The sequence below is a fragment of the Triturus cristatus genome, chromosome 3_1 (genome assembly GCF_964204655.1).
Source record: "Triturus cristatus chromosome 3_1, aTriCri1.1, whole genome shotgun sequence".
Taxonomy (NCBI): domain Eukaryota; kingdom Metazoa; phylum Chordata; class Amphibia; order Caudata; family Salamandridae; genus Triturus; species Triturus cristatus.
In genome coordinates, this window is record NC_140583.1 from 664997876 (window position 1) to 665021540 (window position 23665).

At 45.4% G+C, this 23665-nt stretch overlaps 1 long non-coding RNA gene across 1 annotated transcript; it reads right to left on the reverse strand.

Moving 5' to 3' along the window:
* Window positions 1-16040: 16040 nt before the first annotated feature.
* Window positions 16041-16998, reverse strand: LOC146860772 (uncharacterized). The gene is made up of 3 exons (XR_014979201.1): window positions 16896-16998; window positions 16659-16758; window positions 16041-16134 (listed from the first exon to the last, which is right to left on the reverse strand). It is a non-coding gene; the product is annotated as an uncharacterized LOC146860772 (long non-coding RNA).
* Between the last annotated feature and the right edge of the window lie 6667 nt (window positions 16999-23665).

Consider the following 23665-nt stretch of genomic DNA (forward strand, 5'->3'; position numbering starts at 1 on the left):
GTCCGAAAACACAGGCGCATGGAAAAGGCCCCGTACGGAGCGAACTTTGTACGACCCCTACCCCGAGTACACTTGTGCCCGGGGTACGAGTCGTACGGCCCCCCCTGCCTCCCACCCCTCCCATGTATGCCCGCACATACCCCCCACTCCCCCGTATGTACGGACCGTACCACCCACCCGCGTATGTCCGAACCGTACCCCAGGTGTACCCCCGACCCGCGTATGTTCGCACCGTACCCCAGGTGTACCCACCACCCGCGTATGTGCGCACCGTACCCTAGGCGTAACCCCCACCCGTGTATGTCCGCACCATACCCCAGGTGTACCCCCACCCGCGTATGTCCGCATCGAACCCCAGGCGTACCCCCCACCCGCGTATGTCCGCACCGTACCCCAGGCATACCCCCCACCCGCGTATGTCCGCACCGTACCCCAGGTGTACCCACCACCCACGTATGTCCGCACCGTACCCCAGGTGTACCCCCCACCCGCATATGTCCGCACCGTACCCCAGGCATACCCCCACCCGCGTATGTCCGCACCGTACCCCAGGCGTACCCCCCACCCGCGTATGTCCACACCGTACCCCAGGCGTACCCCCCACCCGCATATGTCCGCACTGTACCCCAGGCATACCCCCCACCCGCGTATGTCTGCACCATACCCCAGGCGTACCCCAATCCTCACGTATGTACGGATCGTACTTGCGTGCTCGGACTTCAGTTTTACGAGTTGTAAGTAAAACTGTCCGGGGACGTCTCATAGACTTTTCCCGAGGCGATTCGTATGTATTTTCCACGTACGAATCGTAATTCGCCATTTGTACGGGACTTGTACGATTCGTACGTAAAACAATACGGATACGATTCGTACGGGAAAAAAAAATCCAGGATCGGAATCGACCCCCAAATGTTTAATGGTCACCTGACATTGGGATATGTATGTAAAGATTCATCTGATTGCTATGTTGAAAAATGTCCCCGCATGATATTGGGTGGGAATGCACTATCTGTTACAAAATGTAATGTTCATGGTCCTTGAAGTACGTCTCTTCAATTTTGTTTTTGCTCCATTTTTTCTTGTTTCAATTACAATGTAATGTTCATTACTTGAGATGAAAATACAAAAATAAAGGTTTAAAAAAAAATCTTGAACATGTTTAGAGTGTTTAATAAATGGAATAGACAGTTATGACACCTTGGTAAGGTGCCTATGGCTCAGGTAGATTATATGCGCAGATAAAGTTTTGGGAAATTCGTATTAGTATACCAAGGATGGCCCCCATCTAATTCTAAAGCCTCTGGAATCTGAACAAATGGGTTTCAAGTTGCTTGCTAAATGCTGTCAGGATTTGATTTCCGCACAAAGAGAGTTGGAGTGAGTTCCACAAAACCACCACTTTAAATAAGAAGGAACACACACCACCACTGCTAGGGCTTATGATCCTGTGAGAATTTAGAGGAATATATGTATATGTATATTCACTGGAAAAAAAAGGCTAAAGGGACGTTATAGTTAGGTAATAGCTTAAAAAAACCCATAGAAATTCACAGAGAAAAACCAAAGGTTACAGGGACGTTATATTTAGGAAATAGAATTAAAAAGAACCTTAGAAATTCACTACAAATCCAAAGGTTACACAAAACATTATAGTTAGGTTCAGATTCCACACACATAAAACTATAAAAATTCAACAGTTATAGGACCTAATTAAGAGTTTGGAGGATGGGTTACTCCATCACAGACGTGGTGGATATCCTGTTCGCCATATTCCAAGTGCATTATATCTAATGTCACTTGTAATATAGCAGACGGGATATCTGTCACATTTGTGACGGAGCAACCCATCCGCCAAACTATAAATCAGGCCCTTGGTTATCTCAAGAAACAATAACTTATACCCTAAGGTAACTATGCTCTCCCCCCATGCACAGTTTTCTCATCAATAATTTTATTACAAATGTTGCAGTGATATTAAATTAATAATGATGTCACAGAAGATGCCATAACTAATGTAATATGTGGGCTAATTAGAAGGGCATGGTGAGGGCTCTAGTTATAGTTACCATAGTGCATAAGTCATAGTTTCTTGAGATATTGAATTACATTGATTCTGCAGCAAAATAAAAAACAAAAAGTTTTTGGCCCCAGGCGGTCGCCATTAGGTAGTTATAGTTAGGACTAAGTTCCAATAGGAAAAGCGTTTTTTGTTTTCCTCATAACTTTGGCACCGTTTAACGAATCTTCACAAAGTTTTCTAAATTAGTTTGATATATATATATATATATTCACTTAAAAAAACATAGGTTTCACACATGTTATAGTTAGCTGGACATTTCACTCGTAAAAAACCAATGAAATTCCCCCGTTATAGTTAGGGCAGGCAACTATAACTCACGCGACCGCAATCCTCTGCTGATGACGTCAGATATTACATCACTGTATTTAGACACTTATTTACCCATGTCTTCTTCCATTAATCTTTAGCTATACATATATTACAAATATTTATTTTTCATAAAAACACATATGTCATCAGTGATGTAATATCTGACGTCATCAGCAGAGGATTGCAGTCGCATGAGTTATAGTTGCCTGCACTAACTATAACGGGGGAATTTCATTGGTTTTTTACGAGTGAAATGTCCAGCTAACTATAACATGTGTGAAACCTATGGTTTTTTAAGTGAATTTGCAAGGTTTTTTAAATGCTATTTCGTAACTATAACGTGTGTGAAACCTATGGTTTTTTCAGTGAATTTGTACGGTTTTTTAAATGCTAAGTTATGTATTTATAGCCTTGGTCAGGGGGTCACCGAAGGACCCCCAAGGGAGAAAAAAACAATTGTTTTTTAAAAAAATCGCGAGGTGCGCGCACCGTGCGCACACGGTGCACTTCGCGCACCGTGCGCGCGCTGTGGGCGCTCGGTGTGCTTCGCGCACCGAGCACCCACGGTTCGCAGTGCATGCCGTGCGCGCGCGGTGCGCGCACCTCGTGATTTAAAAAAAAAATGTTTTTTTCTCCCTTGGGGGTCCTTCGGTGACCCCCTGACCAAGGCTAGGGGGTCAGGAACTCTCCACTCTGCCCCCTTTTCACGTTCTGCACCTTTTTTTTCCACCCCCTCAGACTGCGAGAGACAAAATGGCGGCGGACACTTCCTGGTTTCGACCGATTCGAATGTTTACCAATATCTAACAACCAATCAGAATTGCGCTCGCGCACGGCAGGGTGAGCGCACAGTGCGCGCACGGTGCGCGCGTATAGATATTGACATGCTTTTAAATGCTATTTTCTCAGGAAATACTGAACAGATTTACACCACACCTGCAAAAGGCACTTCCTTGACCTTATGGCTACCTCTCTGCCAAATTTCACGTAATTCTGTTCAGCCGTTCGGGCTGTAGCTGCGACTACAGGTCCTATGGAAAAATGCATGGGGAAAACGCTTTTTGGGACTCCCCCTTTTTCTCGGCCCCCGCTTGACGAATCACCCCGAGACTTTCAGGGTAGGAGCTGAGCGGAGCGCCCCATTAGTTTTGAAAATTTCGCGAGGATTCGTCAACCGGCGCCAAAGTTATTCAAAATAGAATTTTGAGATTTCCTATGGAAACTAGGTTGTAACTATAACTATCTACTGGCGACCGCCAGTAGATAATATATATATATATATCTGCACAGTGCTTGCGTAGCTGGATTACTTCCAGACCTCTAGGGGTGCCAGTTGAATGCCTGGACGTATATCAAATATCCAAACTTCCGCTCCCTGCATCCACAATGATAGAGCACTCCATGTATTGTTCTGTAATGCCTTATTTCAGTTCGGCAAGTCTTGCAAACATGGCCATTACGGCGTTAGATGTGTTTCGGCTTGTTCAGTCTTTCTCACGATGCCTGTGCACACAGCATTCTAATGACATAGAAAACAGGAAATTGTGATCTGGTGAGAAACCCGTTTTCTATGTCATTAGAATGCGGTGTAAATAGAGAATGTTTTATGTGCGCAGGCATCATGAGAAAGGCTGAACAAGCCGAAATGCATCTGACACTGTAATGGCCATGTTTGTGAGACTTGCTGAATTGAAATAAAGCATTATAGAACACCACCTGGAGTGCTATCTTGTTGTGGATGCAAGTGGTGGAAGTTTGGTTATTAATGCACATATTTCTTACTGTCAGTCACCAGTAGGTAGTTCTAGTTAGGACCATGCTTCCATAGGAAAAGCTTTTTTGATTTGCCTTTATCTTTAGCGCCGTTTGACGAATCTTCCCGAAATGTTACCCAAAAAGTGAGCCAGTGATTCCAGTTGCGCATGGAAAGTTTTGAGGTGATCCGTCAAGCAGAAGGCAAGAAAAATGGAGGGGGGTCAAAAAAAGTCAATTTCCCATGTTAATTCTCTTAGAGTCTTTAGACACGCCTGCAGCCCGAACTGCTGGACTAAATTACATCAAATTTGTCAGAAAGGTAGCTTTTGAGAGACTCGTGCACCTACCCACAGACACACTCAGATTCTCATGCACCAACTCACAGACCCAGTTAGGCACTTATGCACCCACTCAGACAGCCAGTCAGACACTCATGAACCCACGCAGAGACCCACTTGGACACTCATGTACCCACTCACAGATCCAGATAGGGCACTCATGCACCCACTCACAGACCCAATCAAACTCTCATGCACCCACACACAGACCCATTCGGACACTGATGCACCCACTCAGAGACCCAGTCAGACTCTCACGCCCCCATTCCCACACCTACTCAGACACTCATGTATCTGTTCAGACTCACTCAGACACTCATGTACCCACTGACAGACCCACTGAGGTAAATATATACCCACTCACAGACCCACTTAAAGACTCATTCACCCATTCATGCAACCACTGAGGCACTCATGCACCCAGTCACAGACTCAGTTAGAGACACATGCACCTGTTCACAGACCCACTGCAACACTCATGCACCCACTCACAGACCCACTCATACACTTGTGCACCCAGTCACAGACCCACTGAGATACTTATGCACCCACTCACAGACCCATTGAGGTGCTCTTGCACCCATTCTCACTGCTACTCAGACACTCATGCAGGCACTCACAGAGCCACTCAAACACTATTGGACCATTTTACAGACACACGTAGAGACTCATGCATGCACTCACAGACACTCATGCACTCACTAACAGAACTACTCAGACAGTGATGCATCCACTCAGAGACCCAGTCAGATACTCATGCACCCACTCACAAACCTACTCCGACACTGACACATCCATTCACAGACTCACTCAAACATTTGTGCACCCATTTATAGACCCACTGAGGCAACATTGTACCCACTTACAGAGCCACTTAAAGACTTATGCACTCACTAACACATCCACTGAGGTACTCATGCACCCAGTGACAGACTCACTCAGTGAGTCATGCACCTGTTCACAGACCCACTGTGACATTGATGCACCCACTCATAGACCCACTCAGACACTCGTGCACCCACTCACAGATGCAGTCGGACACTCTCACACTCACTCATAGACCCATACAGCCACTCACACACCCTGTCACAGACCCACTCAGAGACTAACACACCCAATCACTGACCCAATCAGACACTTATGCACCTAGTCACAGACTGTCTCACACACTCATAGAGGCAATCACAATCCCATTGAGACACTCTCACATCCACTCACAGACCCACTGAGACACTCACTCAGACCCTCATGCACTGACTCAGAAACACACACCCACTCACAGACCAATGTAGACACTCATGCATCCACTCACACACCCAGTGAGACACTCCCAGACCCACACAGACACTCACACACCCATTGCGACACTCATGAACTCACTCATACACCCACTGAGGCACTTATGCACTCACACATTCACTGTCAAAGGTTACAGGTTACAGTTAGGAAATACAAATTCACTAAAGTAAAAAACAAAGGTTACTGGGACGTTATAGTTAGCAAATAACATTTAAAAAAACCTTGGAAATTCACTGAAAAAAACAAACGTTACAAGGATGTTATGGGTTGGCTCAGATTTCACTCATAGAAAACCAGTGAAATACAGCAGTTATAGTTACCTGAGCTACTTATAACTTACGCCTCCACAATGCACTGCTTTTGACCTCACATTTTACATCACTAATGACATGGTCAGTGACATCACTGATGACATCTCAAATTACATCACTGATTACATCATCAACAGAACCACTCACACACCCACTCACACCCCTATACAACCTCTCATACCTTTCACACACCCACACAACCACTCACATACCAATTCAGAGACCCATACAAGTACTCATACAACCACTCATCCATCCATAGAGCCACTCACTGATCCAGCCACTCACAAATCACTCTCCCATGCAGCTAGTCATACAACCAGTCACTCACCATAAAGCCACTCACAGCCACTCATTCACCCATACAGCTACTCACACAACTACTTTTTCACCTATATAGTCACCTACACACACACTCACTCACCCTTACTACCATTCAACAGAGCCACTCACCCACCCATACAAGCACTCACATTACTAACTCACACACCCACACAACCACATACATACCATTCACACATCCATACAACCACTTACACATCTTCTCAATCACCCATTCAGCCATTCACACAGATACTCACTCTCCACTACAACCACTCACACACCAACTCATTTAACCAAACACCCACTCAAACAGCCACTTACTCACCCATATACATCTGCTCAATCACCCATGCAGGCATTCACACAGATACTCACTCTCCAATACAACCACTGCATTTAACCAAACACCCACTCAAACAGCCACTCACTCACCCATACAGCCACTTATACACCCAGTTACTCACTCATACAACCATTCAGGCACCCACTCACTCACCCATAGTCACTCACACACCCACTCACCCACCAATACATCCACTTACATAGCCACTCACTCACATAGCCACTCACTCACCCACTCAGTTACCCACACACCCACTTATGTTATGTTATTTAAATTTATATCTTGGTGCAACAGCTACCCAACAAGGGTTTCCCGGCGCCCAACGGAGACAACAGCAGAGTATTAGATATGAGTGTTCTAAATAAAAAGCCAGGTTTTTATGGATTTGCGGAATAATGTAATATTTGTCTGAGTACGAAGAGAAAGCGGGAGAGAATTCCACAGGACAGGGCCCAAATATGAAAAGGAACGGCCGCCCTGATGGGCAAGTCGAATCCTAGGCACCTGGAATTTAACCTGAGTGGCAGATCGAAGGGTGCGAGAAGGTAAGTAGGGGTGGACCAAATTTTGCACATACACTGGCGCTGTGCCATGTTTAATTCTGAACAAATAGTTCAGAGCTTTAAACTTGATTCGATTCTCAATTCTCAGCCAATGGAGATCTCTCAAAAAAGCAGAAGTAGATGTAGTTCTCGGAATCTGGCAGAGCAGTCTGGCCGCTGCATTTTGCACTCTCTGAAGCTTACGAATAACATCTTTATTAGCTCCCAAATATAGGATGTTACCGTAGTCCAGTCTAGATGTAATGAGAGCTTGGACTACGGTTCTCTGAGTGGGGGTGGGGAGCATCCACACAATTTTTCTCAGCCACTTTAGAATGGTAAAGCATGTTGCAGCAACCTTCGTAGCTTTTTGACGCATAGATAGTAAGTCGTCAATAATGGAACCGAGGGGAGGAGCCTAGCACGCATCCAAGATGGTCGCGTGAGCACAGGGCTCCCCGGACCCTCGCTGCTCCTCGGAACTTATCCTGACTTTATCCTGACTTGGTTGACGGATTCTGGAAGATGAACGTTGGCTGAACCCTAAACTCTTTTCAGAAACCAAATCGGACCTGGGAGACCTGATCTATGGTGGTTTGAACTTTTGAGGCCCAACTGATGGCTGTGCCCGGTGCGAAGGTGAACTGTGGAGCCGGGGCATAGTTGAACAACAACGGCATCGGGGCTGTGCCTGCGGCCGTCCCATCACTTTCGGTTTCACTTTTGGATCTCTGAGTGGCTGGACCGTGGAGTTGCTTTGTGCGGCTGGGTTTCCACTCGGCCTTTGCTTGGTGCCTTTGCCTCCGCCTGATACCAGTGTGCCCATTGACTTTGATCCTCTCGCACCGCCACATTGCGGTCTCTGGTACGGCTCGTGTCTGCTTCGCCTGTGCCCCTTCGCCGCTCGCTCGGTGGTCCCCTTCGGCGAGCGTGGTTCAACATGGGTGGCAAGGGGGATCCCGAGAGGCGTAAGACCAAGACATCCCTACGTGGGGGACCGGTCCAGACTAACAACATGGACCGCTACACCCAAGGTAAACGGTCCCCTGGGGCGGCCAGCGTTCTCCCGGATGACGCTGGTGGTGTTCCGTCCGTCCCTCCGGATTTGTCATTGCAGGACATCATGGGCGCCATTAACGGCATCAAGGAGACCATCGCTAAGCAGTACGAGGCCTTGGCCCGTAAAATCGACACGGTGGCCATTGATGTTACGCTAATTCGGGCGGATCTCTCTAAGACCAATGAGAGGGTTCAATCGCTAGATTTGCGGACGTCCACCCTTGGTACGGATGTGTCGGACCTGCAGACTGCTCATGGCGACCTCAAGTCGGCCAACGACCTGATGGCCCGGCGGCTGGAGAACTTCGAGGGACGGGCTCGACGCAATAACATCCGCGTCATAGGTGTTCCAGAGACCTCCGACAATCGCCCGGTTGATCTTATGGTTGAGGATCTCATCCTCAACCAGCTTGCCCCCACTGGCCTGAGTAAGTTCTTTGACGTGGAGCGGGCCCATCGAGTCCCAGGCGGTCGGCCGCGACCGGGGGCTCCCCCGAGGCCTATTGTTGCAAAACTTTTTCACTACAGAGACCGAGATGCGATTCTGCAGGCCTCACGGGTACATGGCCCGGTCCGATATGAGAACTCATCCGTTAACTTTTTCCCGGACTTCACCCAACTTGTCCAGAAGCAGCGGATGGGCTTCCAGGGGGTGAAGCGCCGTCTCCGGGACCTGGGTCTTAAGTACTCTATGCTTTTTCCTGCTAGGCTCCGAGTAGAATACGAAGACCGGACTACCTTTTTTGACTGTCCTGCGACTGTGAGTGACTGGCTGGATTCTCTGCCGGACCGGGGTGACCGGCCTGGGCCTTCTGGTGGTACCGAGGGTGGCGGGCCTCTTTCGGAGTGACTTTTGGTCCTTGACTTTGACAGTTTGTTTTGTTCGGCTGGGTTCTACTTCTTTTGTACATTTTGTTTAATTATGATCTGTGTCGGGGGCGGGCAGGGACGGGTCCCTTTCCTCCTCCGGGGTCTTTTCGTAGAATGGGGTTTCTAGGGCGACAGGCACACTGCAAGTTGGGGTGGTTTTTTGGACCGCAGGGGTGCAGGGTGGGGGGAGTTGAATTCGGGGGGGGGGGGTTGGTGGGTGGGAGGGGTTGTTTGGATTTGTGTTTTTTGTTTTCAAGGCGAGGTTTTGGCTCTGTTTCAGTTTCAGGTGTCGCGCTATTTGCTGGGGGACCCTTGACCTACTGGAGGGGATGGGGGGGGACGGGTTGAGATTGATGTCTTGGAACGTCAATGGATTGGGGGATCGTATCAAACGGGGTGTTGTGCTGCAATATTTGCGTCGTTTGACTCCTGATGTGGTATTCTTACAGGAGACGCATTTGGTTGGTAATGTTTGTCATGCCATGAACAGGGGGGGCTACCGACTCGTGGCCCATTCCGGTTTCACCACCGGCTCTAGAGGGGTGGGCATTCTCCTACGATCTTCACTTCCGCTAGAGATCACCAGGGTTGTCCTAGACCATAGAGGGCGCTATGCGGCTCTGACTGAGAGGTGGGAGGGACAGTCCCTTTCCTTGGTTTCGGTTTATGTTCCCCCGGGCCTCCAGAACTCCACTTTCTCAGACTTGGGTCGTATGCTGCTTGAGCTTCCTGACAGTCTTTTGCTTATGGGTGGGGATTTTAATTCGGTTGTTTCGGGGGATCTGGATCGCCACCCGCCCAGGGCCCTCCCTGCTGCCCAGGCGTGGCTCGGCGGGCTCTTGGATACCCTCGGTCTGGTGGATTGTTGGAGGTTAATGCATCCGACACAGTGTCAGTACACATTTCACTCTGGGGCCCATGGGAGTCTCTCCAGATTGGATTATTTTCTTATGCCCGCGGCCCAGACTGCCCGGATTCGAGAGGTTAAGCACCTGGCCCGGGGTATCGCTGATCATTCCCCACTGTGGTTGCTTTTTGACACCGGGACGCGGTCCGCTGGGCGGATCGCCCCTATTAACCCTTGGTACTTGCGAGACCCCAAGATTCGTGATAGCCTTGTTAAGTCGATTGATCAGTATTTTCTCGAGAATGAGGGGTCGGTGTTGTCCTCAGTGTCCCTGTGGGAAGCCTTCAAAGCAGTGCTCCGCGGGCACGCCCTATCCCAGATAGTGGAGGCTAAGAGGGTTAAGAATGAGGCGGTGGTGAAGCTGGAGACTGAAATATCGGGGCTGGAGGCAGCTTTGGAGACGGGTGTCACTCAGGATGGGCTTCACGCCCTCAGCTTGAAGCAGTTTGAATATAAGTCTCTCGTTACTGACGCTGCCAAGACCATGTATAGGGAGCAGCAGGGTAGGCTGTATGATGCCGGGGACAAGGCGGGTAAACTGATTGCTTGGTTGGATAAGAAGGAGAGAGTGAATCGTGTGGTCCTGGAGCTTCGGGTTTCGGATGGAGTGTGTGTGACTGACCCTGGTGAGATTGTGGAGTGTTTTGCTGACCACCTCCGGGCGGTGTACTCCCCGGTGTCTGATAGAGATGAGGATGACTCTCGTCTCTTGCTGCGGGATATTGCCTTGCCCGGCTTATCCGTCGAGGACCGTGAGCAGATGGAGGCCTCCCTGTCTGTCGACGAGATTGCTACCGCGATTCGTTCCCTCCGCTCGGGCAAGGCGATGGGCCCCAACGGACTGCCGATTGAACTGTATAAACTACGCCCGGATAAAATCGCGCCCTTCCTCCGCCGTATGTTTCTGGAGTCGCTCGAGCGGGGTTCCCTTCCCGACGACCAGCGTCTGGCTACCATAGTTGTGATTCCCAAGGACGGTAAGCCACGAGACCGCTGTGCCTCATATAGGCCTATTTCCCTACTAAATGCCGAACCGAAAATCCTTGCCAAGGTCCTCGCTAATCGCTTGCTGAGAGTTATATGTGATTTGATACATCCGGATCAATGCGGCTTTATCCCGCATCGTAATACCGCTCTCAACTTGCGGCGTCTCCATGGCGTCCTCGCTAGGGCGGAGTACTTCTCTGAACCGGCCATATTGGTTTCCTTAGACGCTACGATGGCCTTTGATACCATCGAGTGGCCATTCCTTTGGGCCGTCTTGGCGAAGTTTGGCTTTGGGGAGGGATTTATTAGTTGGGTTAAGCTCCTCTATGCTGGACCAATGGCTCAGGTTGTTGTCAATGGGCGGGTTTCTCGGCCCTTCGCTCTCGGGAGGGGTACTAGGCAGGGGTGCCCGTTGTCCCCTCTGCTCTTTGCTCTCGCCTTGGAACCGCTCGCTGCCTGGCTCCGCTGGGAGCCCTCGATCAGAGGGATTCGGTGGGCCCCGGGCTTCGAGGATCGGGTCTCGTTGTACGCGGATGACATTCTTTTGTACCTCACCTCACCGCGGAAGTCGCTCAATGTGCTTTTTGATGTTCTTACTTCCTTCGGGAGAAATTCGGGTTTGATAATTAACTGGTCCAAATCTTGCGTGTATCCTATCTCCGGTGGCCTTCCTCTCTTGCCGCCTCGGCTTCCGATCCAAACATCTCAATCCGGCTTTAAATACTTGGGGGTGTACGTTTCGTTGGATCCGGCGGTCCGCTACGAGCAGAACCTCCTGTCTCCCCTCCGGCGTTTGAGGGTGGATACGGCTCGGTGGTGTAAGTTGCCATTGTCTCCACTTGGTCGCGCAGCACTGTTTAAAATGATGTCCCTTCCCAGATTTCTTTACGCACTCCAGAACTCCTTCGATATCATTCCGGCGGCCTACTTTAGGGAAGTGGAGAGTTTGCAGAGGAGACTGGTTTGGGACGGTCGTGCGCGTATCGCTTTGGCAAAGCTGACTCTTCCCTGGTATGACGGGGGCATCGCGCTTCCTGACATTAGAAGGTACTATTGGGCCTCCCAGCTGGCTGCCATTAACCATGCTACGTACGCTCCTGGTTCGAACCCGGCATATGAGATGGATAAATTCCTGCTTCCCGGCGGTAACTATAACAGAGCGCTTTACTCTCGATCTGCCGGAAGGACCCTCACGGGCCCTACTAGGATTGCGGTATGTGTGTGGAAGGCAGCGAATGTAGCTGTGGGCTGGAGTGAGCGTTTAACGTGTACTACTCCTTTATTCGCCTCAGAGCGCTTGGGAAGCCTTTGGACAACGAAAGGCTTTGAGCACTGGGATACGATCGGCATTAGCAGAGTGGGGGACCTATGGGTTAAAGGCGCGGTTAAATCCTTCGCGGCGCTTCAGAGCGAGTACGAGCTTAGTGAAAGGGAGTTCTTCCGCTATGCCCAGGTTCGGCACGCCCTACTCTCGGTCTTTGGGGAGGGGACCACGGTCCCTGTTTCTTCGCCTCTCGAGGACCGTATACTCGACGGACACGTCCCCGACAGTACTATCTCCCTGATTTATAAAAAACTAATAAATAATCGGGCTGATCTCTTGGTGCGTCTTCGGGAGGCGTGGACGGGTGATGGGGTTGAGTTGGACGACGAGGACTGGCAGTCTGCGCTGTCATCCCCTAAGGAGGTTGCCATCCCGGCCCGTCTCCGTCTGGTCCAGCTTAAGATTCTCCATCGTGTCTATGTGACGGGTCCCCGTTTGGTCTCGATGGGGTTTTCTGACGACGGGCTCTGTAAGCGTGGCTGCGGGCTCAGTGCCACCTTTCTCCACATCCTCTGGGAGTGCCGCGAGGTGGCGGAATATTGGCGCCAGGTGCATGATGTTATGAAACGAGTCACTGGGGTCGCTCTGCTGCCGGAGGTGCGCCGATGTGTTCTGAATGTGTGGGAGCCCAATGACTATAATGCGGCCCAGGCTCGGTGGGCGGCCCTTGCGAACATGATCGCAAAGAGAGATATTGCGCAGCTTTGGGGTTCCCAACGGCCTCCCACCGTGTCCGTATGGAAGGAGAACATGGACTGGTGCATGTTCAGGGAGAAGACGGTGTATGTGGCTCTTGGTAAACCGGGGGCGTGGGGTAGAATCTGGGGTCAGTGGAATGTGTATCGAGGGACTATCTGTTCTCCCCCCCTGGTGGATACGTCTGAGGTTGCCTTGTCCCCCTGATCCTTGAGGGTTCCTTGCTTAATTTGTTCATCTGTGTATAGATTTGGTTTTCCCGTGGCCCCCCCCTCCCTCTCAGACCCCCCCTTTTTTTATTGACCACCCTAGGGTGGTTGGGTGTGGAGTTCCTCGACTGTGGTTAGACGCCCTTTCAATGTTTTTCGCCTTGCTTTTTGTTTTTCTTTATTTTTGTTGATATTTATGTAAAAAGGGTATATCCTGACGTCCCTTATGTGCAGTCTGATCTCCTGTAATTTAGCGGAGCCCCTGTGGGCCAGTCATTGTTTTTTGAACTGCTTGATCATTTCTGAATACTAGCGGCCGGCCCAGGAGGTTGTAGGCCCGTGCTTGTACCCTTTTTCTCTGCACAATAAAATTAAAAAAAAAAAAATAATAAAAATAATGGAACCGAGGTTGCGGACCTAATGAGAGGGTTGAGGAACTGCACCCATTGCTGTGGGCCAATGCTGAGGACCCCAGAGCCCCTTATCTCTCCCCAGTATCAGAACCTCAGTTTTTTCACCATTCAACTTGAGGAAATTGGCATGCATCCAAGATGCAACTTTGCTCAACCCACTCCGAAGAACAGAGGGCTCTGATTTTTTTCTGCAGAGAGTGAAAAAATAATCTGAGTGCCGTCAGCATCAGAAAACAGCGACAAACCAGCTTCCTCAACAACCGTTGCCAGGGGTCTAACATATATATTAAATAATAAAGGACCCCTGGGGAACTCCATAAGGGGATGAATAAATCTCAGAAATTGCTGCAGGAGAAAAAACCTGAAACGTACGATCAGTAAGAAAAGATGTTAACCAGTTCAATGCCGAACCATTAACCCCTATAGATTGTAGAGCCTTTATCAGGACAACATGCGATACCGTATCAAAGGCCACACTTAAATCCAACAGGACAAGTGCGACCGTGTTGCCTGAATCCAAATTTTGGCGCAACATTTCAGTTACAACAAGAAGAGCTGTCTCCGTAGAATAGCCGGTTCTTAAAACCGGATTGAGAGGAATGTAAAAGCTTGTTCTTTTCAATGAACTGAGATAGTTGAACATTAATATGCCGCTCCAAGATTTTAGAAAATATAGGAAGCAAAGAGATAGGCCGATAATTAGATGACACAGTAGGATCTGCGTTGGCCTTTTTCAATAATGGAATAACCATTGCATGCTTCCATTCCAAAGGAACAAAAGATTCCTTTAAAGACACATTTAGAAGTTCCATAATGGTTGTAAGCATTGGCAGGTCAAACTGCTGCAGTACAGAGATAGGAAGGGAGTCACAGGGAGAGCCAGATTTAATACGGCTCAGGTGCAATTTAAAAGACGTCATTTCCAGTAGTGTCCAATTCTCAATTATATTGATGGTATTTTATCAGTCAACTCTTCATCAACAGATGGTAGAGTAAAATGAGTAGGGGTTGGTAGTGTTGACATAGAAAGCGGTGCTGAATTCTCAGTCAGAGTAGAATATATAGCTTTAACTTTATTAGTAAAGAATTGAGCTAGATCTTCACATTGTGTTTCATTCAAATTGGGGGGAATGGGCTGAGTAGTGGCACCTGATAGGTCGTTTACCATTGTAAATAATGTTTTAGAATAGTTCTAAGCATCGGATAAAAGTGATGAAACATGATTAGCACGCGCCGTCCTACAAAGAGAATGATATTCCCTTTTAGCATGCAAATAAGCAGTTTTGGCTTCGGGGGCATAGGCCCTTCTCCACCGTCTTTCCATATTTTTACATTTGGTTTTCTCAGCTTTTAACAGATCAGAGAACCATGGAGCTGGAGGGCGATGGTTGTTAATCTTCTTACAAGAAGCAGGTAAACACATATCTGTGATTTTAAGGATCCAATTTTGAAATAATACTAAATCAGTCTCAAGATTATTTATAAAAATAGGAGCCGTGTGACAGAGAAGTTTATTAAAATTGTCAATATCAAGCTTTTTTCAATTCCTTGTTAGCTTAGAAATGCCACAAGGTGCCCCAGGCATATTGTGTGTAATTGTTAATTTAAAATCAACCAAAAAATGGTCAGACCAGCACAAGGGAATTGCTGCAGAACATGCAATATTGGATAAATTAGAAAAAATAGGATCCAATAGATGACCGGCTTTGTACGTAGGTCCCGAATTGTGAAGTAAAATGTTGATGGCTGCTAGATCTGAAATAAGAGTATTACTATTAGTACAGGCGGGTTCTCCAAATGAAGATTAAGGTCACCTAAGATTGAAAAATTTGCCAATCTAAGCAAAAGAGGGGAGACCAAATCAGGGAAGTTTGTGACCCAGGAGGCCCAGGGGGTCTATAAATCAATCCCCGAAAAGGTGAAGTGTGGAGTTAACGTCAGCTTAAACAATGCAGCTTCACAGTCAATAGCCTGTAAGTCATCAAACTTGCAGCTAAATATATTTTTATAGATTATGGCAATCCCTCCACCTCTTTTATCCTCCCTATCCTTTCTAACAGAGCGGCAGCTATGTCCGGACCAGAGCTCTTATTTAGCCATGTCTCAGTAAGGAACATAGCATGTGGTTGTTTATCCATTAATAAATCAAAAATATCAGCCTGATGTTTAGGAAATGAACGACAATTAGGTGCCGATTCCGATCCTGTAAAACCCGGGTACGAATAGTTTTTTCACAAAGGAAGGTGCACTCAAATAACCAAGTCCAAATTGATGTGTATTCCAAAGATCTTCTCTCGATCTTCGTATTTATTAAACAAACTAGGCAGCCAACGCGTTTCGTTCCTAACACACAGGAACTTCTTCAGGGCTGAAAACAATACATAGAGTAACATATAAAAACAACAACATATAAATATACAATACACTTACATCACAACGTATAAAAAACACTAAAAAAGCCACAATAACCACAAATCAAAAAAGAAACACAAAAGCAACCTAAGGTACAACATGTATATACATATATGTCAATAGGTTAAAATTCTGTGAATATAAAGCTTTTAAACAGTTAATCTAATCTGTATTCTACTATGTCAGAGATTAAAAGATACGAAGTCTTAATAATAGCTTAGCGTATCACGAAAAGTTGCAAACGGAGAAAGGAGAAGACAGAGAAAAAGAAAAAGAAAGAACCAGAAAGATCAAAAAGGACTCATAATAACAAAAACAATTAGTAGAAGTAACAAGCACCTATACATTCCTATATATATCCCAAATGATGACTGTTTAATAAAGTGCTAGTGCTAAATCCATGCAAAATAAGCAAAGAGGAAAAAGGGATATAAAAGGGATATAAAAAAACGATATAAAAAAACGATGGCTTGGGCTCACCACAAAGTAGGTAACACAAGTAATCCTATTCCATATTCGTAGAGTCAGGGGAAACCCAAATCACAAAGTCGTATCGCACAGTAGGTGTGTAATAGCACATCTGGAACACAAATATAAAAAGCCCAATAATGTCATGGGCGAGAAAAGAACCAATTGCATCATAAGTAAGGAACATATCCTACATGATCATGACCAGCATATGAATAAAACGCTGAGATCACTAGGGGATACACTCACCCACAAGTATAAAAACGAAGGCAAGATCTTTTACAAAAAGGTCACGTGTCGTACAAAGTAGTCGGTCAAGTAGGTTAAGAATCCATTGTTGGACCAATTAATCTGAAAGATAATCAAAGAAAGGAGTCTCACCACCTGTTGTGTGTCAAAATATTAAAAACATAAATTGAGACATCATATATGTCACTACACGCAGTCCAAAAAAATGTGCCTATTAACACATACAGATGAAGAAGGTAAAAGCAATTATGCAATAGAACACATAAATACCCATAAGAAGCAATGTGGGCAATAACAATGTCGAAATCAACCAGGGAATACCCATTAAAGGTGTGGGCAATGTTACAATATCATATATATGCATGTCAGAAAGTAAAAGACATGCATAAGAAGGAGCCTTATCCTGGTCACAAAGGAGAAACAAATCAAAAATCAGAACCCACCGGGGGGTCCGTGTATAATGGGCAGCCCCGTATGCATGTGTCGAAAACCTCCATAAAGTTGGAAAACCGTAACATAAGGGATAAAAAACGTGCACCCCCTTATCCTAAGTCTAAAACCAGTCACATAAATCTAATATAGCGAACATAATGCGGCGCAAAAGTAAGTAAACGGCACATCGTAATCATATGACAAGCAGAAGTAATAAAGCGCACTGCTCGTCCATCATTTAAAATATTGGAAACCGAAGGGAACAGCATAAATATATGTGCTTGATCGACCTTAACGGAAACCAACTTGCGATAACCCTGGTTGATAAACGGCACTTCCTGAAAAAATGGCAAGCAAACAAAATAAAGAGCGCTGGTCATCCGTCAATCAGAAGATGAGAGCAGCGTAAGTATATGTTATAGAAAGACTGCAGTGGAAACCAACTTGTAAAACCCCAGGGTAAAAGGAAGCATGTATTAGAAGTCCCCCCCCTTTCTTATGCACAAAACATGCCCCGCGCAAGAGGACTCACCCTAGTGTTCGTAAAGAATCCGACGGTATAATAACCGGCAGCGGAACAGCACAGCAAACGGACCCACATGTCGAGGTCGGTTTAAATATACCGGCCAAGTGTAACCACGCGTAATTCATTAACGGGTGAAGTGAACATGGTGGAAGGACAATGCAAAAATCGCTAAACACGCTGCCATCATGGAATGGGCTAATATAATGAGAAGTCCCATTGCAGTCTAACACAGAAACTACCGATGACAGCACAATGATGTCGTATAATCGCATTCAAAAGCGGACATGGTCCAAAACTAAATAGTAAATTATAAAGAAAGAACATAATGGTGGATATAACACCATTAATGCAAGTAATACTGTAAAGGCTGTATATCTTAACAAACACAGCAGCCATTTGGAACGGTAAAAAACACACAAAAAGCTATAAAAGGACCATGTATAAGGAAAAGAAAAAGTGAAAAAGACATGGAGAAAAAAATGAGTGAATAAGAAGATATATATAAGAAATAAATAATAACAAAATAAAATAAACTAAATAAACGGAGAGGGGGCATAAGAGAGATGAATAAGCGAAAATGAGCAGAGAACCACATTCCATTACGAAGTGTATGTATATAGACTGCATCTTTTTCAGTAATGCAAAGCACATACGGTCATGGGAAATATGCATTGAAGATAATAACAGATTGTACAATGCATGCAAAGCATTACTAGTTCCATTCAGACAATGTGATTTACATATGAAGCAACCAGAGTGTTTGCATAACCCATTGGGGGAACAACACTAACCCAGGAAGTAATGCAGTTCCTTATCAGTATTGTGTCCTACCTCGGTTGCCCTAAGTCTGCATATCCACTTTGCCTCCTTTTGTCTTACCAGAAGTTCCCTATTGCCTCCTCTGTTGGTAATAGGGACATGGTCTATTCCATGAAACCAGAATTCATCATTGTTTACATGCGCAAGTCTATAGTGTTCACTCAAGGGATATCTCCGGTCTTTATTTACAATGGCCCTATGGTGCTCCTGTATTCGGACTTTTAATGGGCGGATTGTACTTCCTACGTAAATGATGTCACAATTACAGCCTATTATGTAAACAACATGAGTAGTATTGCAATTGATAAAGTGCATTATATCATACTTTACACAGGTATTATACCAGAAGTTAAAAGTTTTATTCTTCCCATGTGGACACATGTTACATGTTCCACAGGTGAAAAAGCCTTTGGGTTTGATTGACAACCACGTTTCCCTTGGAGTGGTAACATAACTGGGACATAGGAAGTTACGCAGGGATCTGCCTCTTCTGTATGTTACGGATGGAAAATTAGTGAGACAACTCTTTAGGGATGGTACTTCTCCAAGTATACTCCAGTTTTTCTTTAGGATGTTAAAGACCTTCGGACTATTTGCATTGTACTGTGTAATAAACCTAACTGGATTTGCATTAGGTTTATCCCTTTTATGAGATGGTTGCAAAGTGTCTTCTCTAGTCCGACATTTTACTTTTTCGATGGCTTTGTCCACAACTTCTCTAGTATACCCCCTCTGTAGGAATCTAGTACTGGATTCCGAGATATTGTTGAGGAAAGTGTCATCATCGCTACAATTCCTACGGATTCTAATCATTTCCCCATAGGGGATGTTGTTGACAACAGACCGAGCATGGGCACTATTCGCATGAAGGATCCCGTTCCAGGCTGTATCTTTCCTGTGAAGGGTACTGTGTATTTTCCCATCCTTTACAAAAAATTTGATGTCCAGGAAATTGATACTGTCTTTCCCAAAAGCCATTGTAAATTTAACATTATATTGATTATCGTTCAGGTATGTGAAGTAATCATTCAACTCTTCCACTGACCCTGACCAGAGGCAGATAACATCATCGATGTACCTCCCCCAAAAGACAATATGATCAGTCCAGGGGGAGGCACCTCTGCCCCAGGCATGCTCCCTCTCAAACCACCCCATGAAAAGGCAGGCATAAGAGGGAGCAAACCTGGAGCCCATCGCAGTACCAAGAGTTTGTTGGAACCAACATCTGTCAAAGAGGAAAAAGTTGTTACAAAGAATAATGTCAATCATCTCCATGATCATCTCATTGAAGGAAAACTGGTCAGCATTCTCTTTATCCAAAAAGGACTGGATGGCCGACAGCCCAAGATCCTTGTGGATACACGTATAAAGGCTTTCTACATCAAAAGTTACGAAGAGTAATTCTTCCGACCATTCAAAATCTTTAAATTTAACCAGTATGTCCTTACTGTCCCTGATGTATGACGAGATAATCGCTTGAAACAGGATAAGAGCATTGTTATCAGGGAGGCGGATAAGGGCGGTAATGTTGTGATTATGAACCACGATGACTATATGAATGAGATCTACCGCCAGGTCAACAATGAGTCCTGTTATAAGAGGGTTGTGGGTAACCCGATTGAGAAATTGACTATCATGATTAACATCAAATTGAATGAATGGAAGGATGTTATGCTACTTACAGAAGATGAATTTCGATACCTCAGAGTGGACTGTCCCAACTTTCCATGCATATACATCCTTCCAAAAATACACAAACCCAATGCCTTCCCACCTGGGCGTCCAATTATCTCGGGGGTAGGTTCACCCACTGAGAGGATATCGGAATTTGTGGACCTGAGATTGCAAAAATATGTTGTAAACCTCCCGTCATACATCAGGGACAGTAAGGACATACTGGTTAAATTTAAAGATTTTGAATGGTCGGAAGAATTACTCTTCGTAACTTTTGATGTAGAAAGCCTTTACACGTGTATCCGCAAGGATCTTGGGCCGTCGGCCATCCAGTCCTTTTTGGATAAAGAGAATGCTGACCAGTTTTCCTTCAATGAGATGATCATGGAGATGATTGACATTATTCTTTGTAACAACTTTTTCCTCTTTGACAGATGTTGGTTCCAACAAACTCTTGGTACTGCGATGGGCTCCAGGTTTGCTCCCTCTTATGCCTGCCTTTTCATGGGGTGGTTTGAGAGGGAGCATGCCTGGGGCAGAGGTGCCTCCCCCTGGACTGATCATATTGTCTTTTGGGGGAGGTACATCGATGATGTTATCTGCCTCTGGTCGGGGTCAGTGGAAGAGTTGAATGATTACTTCACATACCTGAACGATAATCAATATAATGTTAAATTTACAATGGCTTTTGGGAAAGACAGTATCAATTTCCTGGACATCAAATTTTTTGTAAAGGATGGGAAAATACACAGTACCCTTCACAGGAAAGATACAGCCTGTAACGGGATCCTTCATGCGAATAGTGCCCATGCTCGGTCTGTTGTCAACAACATCCCCTATGGGGAAATGATTAGAATCTGTAGGAATTGTAGCGATGATGACACTTTCCTCAACAATATCTCGGAATCCAGTACTAGATTCCTACAGAGGGGGTATACTAGAGAAGTTGTGGACAAAGCCATCGAAAAAGTAAAATGTCGGACTAGAAAAGACACTTTGCAACCATCTCATAAAAGGGATAAACCTAATGCAAATCCAGTTAGGTTTATTACACAGTACAATGCAAATAGTCCGAAGGTCTTTAACATCCTAAAGAAAAACTGGAGTATACTTGGAGAAGTACCATCCCTAAAGAGTTGTCTCACTAATTTTCCATCCGTAACATACAGAAGAGGCAGATCCCTGCGTAACTTCCTATGTCCGAGTTATGTTACCACTCCAAGGGAAACGTGGTTGTCAATCAAACCCAAAGGCTTTTTCACCTGTGGAACATGTAACATGTGTCCACATGGGAAGAATAAAACTTTTAACTTCTGCTATAATACCTGTGTAAAGTATGATATAATGCACTTTATCAATTGCAATACTACTCATGTTGTTTACATAATAGGCTGTAATTCTGACATCATTTACGTAGGAAGTACAATCCGCCCATTAAAAGTCCAGGATTTTACAGGATTGTAAATAAAGACCGGAGATATCCCTTGAGTGAACACTATAGACTTGCGCATGTAAACAATGATGAATTTTGGTTTCATGGAATAGACCATGTCCCTATTACCAACAGAGGAGGCAATAGGGAACTTCTGGTAAGACAAAAGGAGGCAAAGTGGATATGCAGACTTAGGGCAACCGAGGTAGGACACAATACTGATAAGGAACTGCATTACTTCCTGGGTTAGTGTTGTTCCCCCAATGGGTTATGCAAACACTCTGGTTGCTTCATATGTAAATCACATTGTCTGAATGGAACTAGTAATGCTTTGCATGCATTGTACAATCTGTTATTATCTTCAATGCATATTTCCCATGACCGTATGTGCTTTGCATTACTGAAAAAGATGCAGTCTATATACATACACTTCGTAATGGAATGTGGTTCTCTGCTCATTTTCGCTTATTCATCTCTCTTATGCCCCCTCTCCGTTTATTTAGTTTATTTTGTTATTATTTATTTCTTATATATATCTTCTTATTCACTCATTTTTTTCTCCATGTCTTTTTCACTTTTTCTTTTCCTTATACATGGTCCTTTTATAGCTTTTTGTGTGTTTTTTACCGTTCCAAGATGGCTGCTGTGTTTGTTAAGATATACAGCCTTTGCAGTATTACTTGCATTAATGGTGTTATATCCACCATTATGTTCTTTCTTTATAATTTACTATTTAGTTTTGGACTATGTCCGCTTTTGAATGCGATTATACGACATCATTGTGCTGTCATCTGTAGTTTCTGTGTTAGACTGCAATGGGACTTCTTATTATATTAGCCCATTCCATGATGGCGGCGTGTTTAGCGATTTTTGCATTGTCCTTCCACCATGTTCACTTCACCCGTTAATGAATTACGCGTGGTTACACTTGGCCGGTATATTTAAACCGACCTCGACATGTGGGTCCGTTTGCTGTGCTGTTCCGCTGCCGGTTATTATACCGTCGGATTCTTTACGAACACTAGGGTGAGTCCTCTTGCGCGGGGCATGTTTTGTGCATAAGAAAGGGGGGGGACTTCTAATACATGCTTCCTTTTACCCTGGGGTTTTACAAGTTGGTTTCCACTGCAGTCTTTCTATAACATATACTTACGCTGCTCTCATCTTCTGATTGACGGATGACCAGCGCTCTTTATTTTGTTTGCTTGCCATTTTTTCAGGAAGTGCCGTTTATCAACCAGGGTTATCGCAAGTTGGTTTCCGTTAAGGTCGATCAAGCACATATATTTATGCTGTTCCCTTCGGTTTCCAATATTTTAAATGATGGACGAGCAGTGCGCTTTATTACTTCTGCTTGTCATATGATTACGATGTGCCGTTTACTTACTTTTGCGCCGCATTATGTTCGCTATATTAGATTTATGTGACTGGTTTTAGACTAAGGATAAGGGGGTGCACGTTTTTTATCCCTTATGTTACGGTTTTCCAACTTTATGGAGGTTTTCGACACATGCATACGGGGCTGCCCATTATACACGGACCCCCCGGTGGGTTCTGATTTTTGATTTGTTTCTCCTTTGTGACCAGGATAAGGCTCCTTCTTATGCATGTCTTTTACTTTCTGACATGCATATATATGATATTGTAACATTGCCCACACCTTTAATGGGTATTCCCTGGTTGATTTCGACATTGTTATTGCCCACATTGCTTCTTATGGGTATTTATGTGTTCTATTGCATAATTGCTTTTACCTTCTTCATCTGTATGTGTTAATAGGCACATTTTTTTGGACTGCGTGTAGTGACATATATGATGTCTCAATTTATGTTTTTATTATTTTGACACACAACAGGTGGTGAGACTCCTTTCTTTGATTATCTTTCA